Source organism: Lygodium microphyllum, unplaced genomic scaffold (assembly GCF_053477565.2).
Source record: "Lygodium microphyllum isolate KBCC unplaced genomic scaffold, Lygodium_microphyllum_v1.1.10 scaffold_31, whole genome shotgun sequence".
Classification (NCBI taxonomy): domain Eukaryota; kingdom Viridiplantae; phylum Streptophyta; class Polypodiopsida; order Schizaeales; family Lygodiaceae; genus Lygodium; species Lygodium microphyllum.
This window is the reverse complement of record NW_028229514.1, coordinates 15,701,773-15,710,873: the sequence shown is the minus strand read 5'-3', so window position 1 is coordinate 15,710,873 and position 9,101 is coordinate 15,701,773. Positions and strand designations below refer to the sequence as shown.

The 9,101-nt window shown below is 40.8% G+C and overlaps 1 pseudogene; it reads right to left on the bottom strand.

The window, feature by feature from the left end:
- Window positions 1-5,850: 5,850 nt before the first annotated feature.
- Window positions 5,851-6,486, bottom strand: LOC148009349 (peptidyl-prolyl cis-trans isomerase FKBP62 pseudogene; annotated as a pseudogene).
- Between the last annotated feature and the right edge of the window lie 2,615 nt (window positions 6,487-9,101).

Genomic DNA, 9,101 nt, shown 5'->3' with positions numbered 1-9,101 from the left:
TTGGAATTAGAGCTCATAGATGATTGATGTCAGCGCAAGCCCCGTGGCGTGTCAATCGCAGGAGCTAAAGCTCAGTGGACACCTGGACCTCTTGAATAGCAAGTAGGTCCAGCTTCCTCAATGTGAGGAGTCTCATGCATACATCCTTCTTGGGTTCACAACCCAACCCTCTAACATCCCATGTTACCATTGTGACCTTGGACATTGCAGCTTCACTCATAAATCTAAATCTCATCACTCTCCCCATGGTTCTCATCGAGAACGACATACCACTTTCTATCAATCAATTCCTTGTGGGTGATTTTTTGAGTAATACGTTCTTCCTGTTCTTGCCTTTGGCTTTGTTTTCTAGATGCACATTCTCTTTGTATGCTTCTTCAATCTTTTGATTAGTTGTACCCCCTGCATGCCCCTCTCGGGCCTTCTTCTGCTCCTCTTGGACTAGGGCATCATCCTAATATTTGCCATTCCCCTCCTCCTCACCTGTCGGGTCCTTTTGTTGCATGGCTTGCACATCTGATTTTTTCCTCTCATCCAATGGGGTAGACTTTATGGACTAGATAAAGTGGCATTCCCAAAAAGAACATGTAAATACCACAGCTAGAGTGCACAACATATCTTTGTTTGAGAGAGAACAGAACAAGTGTTTTGAGAACCACCTTATCCTTATTGAGCTTTGCACCCTTCTTGCTTTGGTTGAAAGCCTTCTGGTTAGCTAATCGCAGTGAGCTAATTTTGATCGGATCACCAAAATCAGCAGTATAGCAGTAGGAGCGCCATGCCCGACCTGTCATTCATCAAAGCCATGGATGCTCCTCCTCTTGGACTAGGGCATGATCCTAATGTCTGCCATTCCCCTCCTGCTTCTCACTTGTCAGGTCCTTTTGTTGCATGGCCTGCACATTTGGTTTTTTCCTATCATCCAGTGGGGTAGACTCTATGGACTAGATAAAGTGGCTTGCCCAAAAAGAACATGTAAATACCACAGCTAGAGTTCACAACATATATTTGTTTGAGAGAGAATGAAAGAAGTGTTTTGAGAACCACCTTATCCTTACTGAGCTCACCCTTCTTGCTTTGGTTGAAAGCCTTCTGGTCAGCTGATCGATCGTAGTGAGCTTTTGATTGAATCACCAAAATCAGTAATATAGCAGTAGTAGCACCATGCCTGGCCTGCCATTCTTCGAAGCCATGGATGCTCTGTGCGGTGGCTACTCTGCTGTGCAGCTACCCGGTGTAATTCCTGATGCACGTTGTGGGTTAATTATAATGACTAGTCAGTCCCAGCCTTCTGGCACCAGTACTACACTGACTACAGTGTGCATGTGAAGACATCATGCATGAGAGCTAGCCACGTGTCTAATCATCATGATTCATGCTTAGGACATACCTCTCCTCCTTTATTGCACCTGTCTCAAGGTCTTCAAAAATGTTTAGGACATACCTCTCCTCCTTTATTTCCCTCAAGTAGCTCTAGTGATTCCTCTATGATAACCACAAAGTATGTTGCTCTAGAGCCTCACTTGGACTCTTCATCACAAGAAAGAGCAATCTTACACCTAGCTCCAAGCCATTAGTCTTCCTCACTCTTCCTATCCTTTTGTTTTCCCTCATTTTTCCTCGACTTTCCAATCCCTTATCTTGGCCTCATACCCACTTATGTGCTCATCAACTAATGTAGTGTTTACAAAATTTGACCCCATCACTTTAAGGAAGTGTTTAGGAATGATTGCTTCTTTTTAATTGTTTTTAAGCAAGTGCTTGGGAAAGATTGCTTCTTTTTAATTGTTTTTAATTGTTTTTAAGGAAGTGTTTGAGAATAACAAACTAGTATAGACTATGATATCAACTACAAAGTAGGGTTTTAAATGTAGCTCTATTGCTAAACTAGTATAGACTATGATATTAACTATGCAACTAAAATATGTTATTAACATAAACTATGTTATGGGCCATTTTTTTGCCGTCTTGGAGTTTTAATTGTAGAGCTCATAATTTCATCAACCTTCGATTGAAGATTGAAGATACTCAAGTAAGGGATGTCTTCTTCTACAAGCACATTAAGAAAATGCACATGTAACTATAAGTATGCACATAGTACTGAAGGTTGGCAATTAGTGAATCGTAGTAATTATTTTAGACACACTAAAAATGGCATGCTTGGGATTGCACATTCTTCTCTAGAAATATCACATCCTAGTGAACCATGGGACACAAATGTGCAAGGAGATCATCTTGAGAACCGAAGGCACGAAGAATCATTTCTAATGCATGGTAAAACTAACATAGATGAATTAAAGAGATGATGTAGGTGGTGTGATTGCCTTGCATATTGTAATGGTTGGAGGAGTGTTGGTCCACAAACTTTTACTAGGCACCAGGAGTTGAAGGCCAAATATGATGCACTAAGTATGCAAATTGGTCTCGTTCCTTCTAATGAAAGGCAACATGAACAAGGCAATGATCAAACTATCAATACTTCTATAAGTCCCCCCTTTAGTCATGACAACAACTCAATTAACCATGTTGAGTCTCCTCAAATAGATCCTTTTATAGACAATCGCATATCTATTACTCGGCCATCATTATATCAACAAAAAATACAAAAAATAATTGAGCTTCAAGCTCTTTGGGATGAGAACCAAATATCAAGTAGTGCACAAGACAAGATGCTCCAATTATTATTTGGAGACATGAGCAATCCAAGGGCTAGGGCTCAAAGAGTTGAAGAGTGCAAGCCAAGTTTAAGTAAGCTATTAGTGCAACTACCTGATACATGGGATGGAAACCTTGATGGAGTGAGAGTCCCAACATCTTGGGAGCAACTTGACTCTATGTATCATGGCCTTGGCATGGTCCAACCTGAGCGCTATAGGTTTTGCATGGGAAGTAAAAACAATGATCATGAAATTGAACTTCTTACACCTAGTAAAGAAGATTCTTATGCCAAAGATGTAATCTTGTGTTCTTGCAAACAAAATATGTGAAAAAGAATACTAAAGCGTGATTGTATTGAATGTTGTGAAAAGTGTAAAAAATGCAATAAACCAAGGAAAGAAATGTTAGCTATTGATTATTTACCTCTAAAGAAACAATTAGAGCTTTTAGTGCGATCCAGGACACTTTGTCATGATTTCCTAAGCATGTGGCATCATAAAACAAGATGGTTAGGGAAAGATATCCATATGCAACCATAATTCATAAACGAGTTTTGGGATGGAACAAAGTGTCGTGAGTATCAAGATTTTTGGAATCCTGATGCTGAGTATGAGATGGTTGTTGCGTGCAACAACCCTACATGTGGGAAAGTATATAAAACTTTTTTTTCCAAGGTCTTGTTTTTCAATAGTTCTAGAGCAAGGTTTTGACCAAGAGATGCAAGAGTATAATTTTGTTTGTAAAAAATGTCGACATCTCAACAAATGTTAAAATAAAATGTGTAGAGGTGATCCTCAGAACTTCGCACTTCTTTTACATTGGGATGGCTTCCAAGCCTCTCGTACCACTCAAAAGGACTGTGGTGTTGTTGAAATTAAGGTCCTTAATGGTGGGAAGGGTTCCATATTAGGCATTATTTCTATTTTATTCATACCTTTTAGTTGCTCTAAATTTATTTGTAATACTCTTGATGTATTTCAAACCTTTTAAAGACCACTTATTAGTGAGCTACAAGACCTTTACATAAATGGTATGCAAGTGTCATACAACTACCCTGTAGAAAAGATTTTTGAAAATCCAATGGGACAATCAAACTTTTGTGTTGTTAGATTAATGCTAATGATGGTTATAGGGGATCATCCTGCACAATGCAAAATAGGATCCTTCAAAGATGGTGGGCAATTCTTTTGTCATAGAGACAAAGCCCAAACTACTCTTGATACTAGTAATCCCTCATTCCAAGGACGTTACCTTTATGATGGTAGTCAATATCAAGCAAGATATCCTCCAACTGTAAGAAGTTGGAAATAGTTAAAATGTTGATAATATGCCATGTCACACTGACATTGGTATATAAGGAGATAAGTTGTAAATTTCCACATCTTTTGGACATATCAATACAATTACAATCTTTCTCTCCCTTCTTGCTCCAAGCTTCCATGGCTTCTTCATCTTTCCTGTCTTTCTCTCTCCAATTCTAGTATTTCTCTCTCCTCGTCACTCTATTTCTCTCTCTTCCTGCAGTCTTCCTCTCTCCTCTGCAGTCTTTCTCTCTCATCTTCTTCTCTCCCTAGTTCTCTCTCTGACAAGTGGTATCAGAGCCTCAGTCTTTGATCCATTATTTTCTTCCATTTTCACTCTCATTTTCCTATTTCAAAACCAATTTCAGACAAAAATGGTACAAGACAGTGACTAGTGGAGTGCTACAGGACAACTACAGTTAGCAATGACTACATCTGGAGATATCCAAGGTCAGAGATGGCGGGTAAAGGCTTAAATGGCTGGACGTCATCAAATTTCATGCAAAAATGGAGGTACACAAGTACGGGAGCAGTAGGGGAGTTTCCAAAGCATCTCTGGACCACAAGGATTGCATGCAGAAGCATTAATGGTAGATTTCTTGGGAGTTTACACCTTTGGACCACAAGGATTGCATGCAAAAGCATTAATGACAGCTTTTCTTGGGAGTTTACACCTCCAGACCACAAGGACTGCATGCAGAAGCATTAATGGTAGCTTTCTTGGGAGTTTACACAACATCTCTGGACCACAAGGACTGCATGCAGGAGCATTAATGGCAGTTTTTTTTTGGGAGTTTACACAACTATGGCTGGAGGTATTTTGGTGAAGAGAGAGCAAAATCGCTGTACTGTCTCATCTTCCTCCATTTCTTCACCGACTCAATGTTCTGCTTCTTCTGCTGTGCCAAATGTGCCTAGCCAAACTTTTGATCCTTTCTGTGGATCTCGAATTTCCGCCGCCCATTTACCCCATGGCCGCTGCGTGCCTGATGCCCCTAAAGAAGTGTTTCCTTCTCCGGGAGTTTGTGTTCTTGGCAGGTGTTCCTGTGATAGACGAAGGCGTATAGGCGAGGCAGAAAACGTTCTGCTGATGATCTCCTCGCATTTCCTCTTCCGTTTTCTACTGGCAAGCATCCCGTACTCCTTCTCCTTCTCCTTCCTTCGCTTGGGGGAAGGGTTCGTTGGCGAGCATTTCAGCAACGTCCACAGCCCCGTCATCCTCCTCGAGGTCGAAGGGCTTGTTGAGGGAATCCCGAGGTTCTGCAGCTTCATGTAACTTCGCAGGTGCCTTCAAGGGCCTGTGTGTAGAAGGCCATCTCTCTGGCTAGGTCGTCGTTAATGTTGATGTCACCAGGCTCACTGTATGTGACTGTTAGAGTTTGCAATCAATCTAAGTCACCAGGCCAGCTAATCTCTTCAAGCTTTTCATGGAGGACGACGGAGTTGTAAACCTCATTGGAGCGAGATTCTTGGACAAGAATTTCATCAAGCTCCTCTTCGTCAGACTCTGAGTCATCGTCTTCATCCTCATCTTCATCGTCTCCATACGCAGACCCGTTAGCTCCTTCGCCATCTCTCTCTCATCGGATGCGCAGGGAGGGCCATGTTGCAAGACCTCCATGCTGTCACCTCCCGCATCTCCTTCTTTCAACTTCATCAGATCTTCCAAAAGCATATTCACATCCGTAGAATCACTCAGATGAGAGAAGTTCCTATTCAGATCATTGCTTAGGCTTCATCATTTGTCCTTCCCTTACCTTCACCATTCGAGATAGAAGCGCTCCTGATTAACAATTCAGACAGATTATCTGCAGTGATCTTGTCTCCTGACTTAGAGACAGTAAGAACATCAGTAGTCCCATTGTCCTCCATAACTCTGCCTGTTAGCTTCATGTTGCAGAATATCCTAGCCCGTGCTTTGTTGTACTCCTTCTTTCTTCTTTCCAGTAGCTTCAAGTTTTTTAGGTGTGTCCATATCCCATGATTCCTTCTCCTTTTTGAAATTGACCAATTCAACTTCATAGGTAAGGGTAGAATTAGGTGGAACAACTCCAAGCTCTCTCTTTATTTCTAAATTGCCAAAACCATACTCAGGAGGTATTGTGACAAGTGCTATTTTCCCTTTATGCATGGTGGCCACAGCCTTGTCCAAACCTAAAATTACTTGCTCTTCATCTGTAACAAACTCAAAGAGTCCAGAGTCACCGTGACCTTGCTTTTCAAAAACTGTTCCATCAGCAAGCTTGGCAACATATCTAATCTGTGCATGAGATCCATCATTAGGCTTTTCGTATCCTTCCCCAGGTTTAAGGACCTTTTTCACAATTTGTTTTTGTCATCTGTCACAGTCTCAACAGATTTCCAAGATACCAGCTCCATCTCAATCAACAACGTTGCATTGGAAGGTACAGCTTCATGTCCATCATTCGCCTCTGCTCCATCTAGGCCAAATCCATATTGTGGCTTCACAGTCAAAAGGACTTTCTCCCCCTTCTTCATTGTCTTCACAGCCTTACTTAAAGCTGGGAAAAATTATGCTTCCAGATTCTCCTGCTCCATTAAAAAAAAAAAAGCCATTAGCCCTGGATGATCCGTTTGCCCTTTGCTTAATTGCAAACTTCTCAGGTGGAACCATTGTGGACTTCTCCTGTGTTACTGGAATATCTACCAAATAGATGTCTGGAAGTCTGCTCTCTGCTATCTTTATTAGAACTATCCGTGACCCCTTGCCTGTGCCACAGTCTGCAACCACTGATTGTAAATGATAATGTTGTGCCACACGATGAGCTGCAAGACGTTCATATGAAGATGGCATTGGCTTGAATTGAAGCTGCTATTGCTAAGACCCTGTCCCTTCTTCCAACATCTCTTCAGCTTCCTTTTCCATGTTGAGTTTTGCTAATGCAACAGACTGCAGGTTCAGTTAACACTATCTGTTATCTAGGAGACGCAAGGCTTCATATCGCATCAATAGCTCGATTGTCATCCATCGACAATGCAACCAATGGCAATTTCCCATGCTTTAGAGAAGATTTGATTGTCTCCTGGCTCACTGGAGATCCAAATTCATACATTGCAATAGCATCATCAATGATATCTAGAACTCTAGGATTGATAGTTTTGGACAGCACTAAAATTGTTCAAAAATTTTGAAGAATTTCATGGGGGGCTTTTTCTCTTCAACACTTCCTGAATGTTCTTAGCATCAGTGACCAACAACATTTGAAGGTTCTTTCCTAACATTGAAGAGATTGAACCATTTCTTGAAGGCTCAGCAATGATCTATTTGATGAATCTTGTACCACTTGACTTTCCATCATCAACCTATTGCCTATGGAAGACTGCTGGAGCATTCTCAAGGGTATGATGCTTTGGGGATGCAATCTTGTAATGCCATATTCATCGAATTCTCTCTCCTACTCATTTGAGTATATAGGTATTGGGTATTGATTCAAGTTGGATAAGAAGTACTCAAAATACTTGGAACAGGGCCAAAACAGGGTGCAGTCCAAACAGGGACAGATTTGGAAAAGTTGCTAGAGAAATTAGTAGCATCATTCTAACAACAAAGAAACAATTGGAAGTGATACTGTACATCATAAGCTTCGAGTGGAGCCATCAAACGTCTCATTTGGACACATATTTCTCGAGCTAGAGCTTATTTGGTACCGGCAGTTCACTAGTAGTTTACTGTGGACAGTTCTGGAAATTCTTAAACAGAGAGGGGTATTGCTACTCCTAAATTCAAACCAGGATTTCTAATTGATAGTCGACATCCTAACCTTCGAGCCAAGCTATCATACACCTTATTTGGACTTCTATTTTCTTCAACTTGACTGCAATGGCAGCTGAGAACAATAGCTCCAGCTCTAGTGAACAACGTTGGCTTCAATTAGAGGTTAAAATGGACAAACTTGGACAAGGTTGGCTTCAAACACAAGCTAATATTGACAAACTTGTAGTTTCGGCTGAACAATGTATTGCTCTTACAAAGGCACTTATGGAAAAAATAGCAAGACCTGAATCAAATGCTTATGCTCATGGCCAGCATCAATATGCTGATGGTACACTTGGATCAAATGCTTATGCTTATGCTTATGGACAGCATGTATATGCTGATGGTACACACTATGATCCACATGCATCTTATGAATATGAACAGCAACAATATGCAAATGAATATGAGCAGTATGCAAGTACATCTGGACAGCATGTTAATGCTTATAAATATGATGTACCATATCATAATGCAGAGTATCATCCCATTGAACCTTGGCAGCAGAATGGTTATTATGGTCAACATGCTTATGCTTATGAGCATCCATCTCTTCAGCAAAATAGTTCTTATGGATGTAACAGAAATGGTTATGCTTATCAGTACACTTCTAGCTTTGATCAACAGCAAGCAAGTGATTATGACCAATACAGTGGGATCAATGATCAAAGGCAACATGCTTATGTATATGAGCAGCAAATATCAGTAGAAGCAAATGTATATGCTCAACCTAACTGTTCCTCTGATGTGCAGCAGGGCTATTATCACCATATGCAGTATGGACAGCATGAGCAATATGGTTATGATTATGGACAGCCATCTGTTGTACATGATGAGCATGGACAGCCATCTGTAGTACATGATGAGCATGGACAGCCATCTGTAGTACATGATGAGCATGGACAGCCATCTGTTATACATGAACAGCAGGATGACTATGAGCAGCATGTCAAAACTATCATAGAGCTGACCAATGGTGATGAACAGGTGTGTAAATTGCTATCTAAAGCTAAACGTGTTAGACACCTTACTAGTGATACAATACGGGAACTGCATGCTGCGGGCTTATGCTATCGTTGTGCTAAGCCACTATCTTGTAATCACCAAGCCACATGTAGGGCAAAGTCTGCCAAAATAATCTTGCTATTTGAATATTATGATGTAAATGATGAAGAACATCTTGTTGAAGACCATTCTGGTATGAGTCCACAACAAGAAGTTCAACAACAAGAAGTTCAACAACAAGAAGTTTCGTTCAAGAAGGCAGATTATGGACATCGTGTGGACTTGGAAGACCATTATGCAATGGAGACTTTATTAGTGAGTACTATCATGATGATCGTGTTTCCAGCAGTATTTGATTTCGA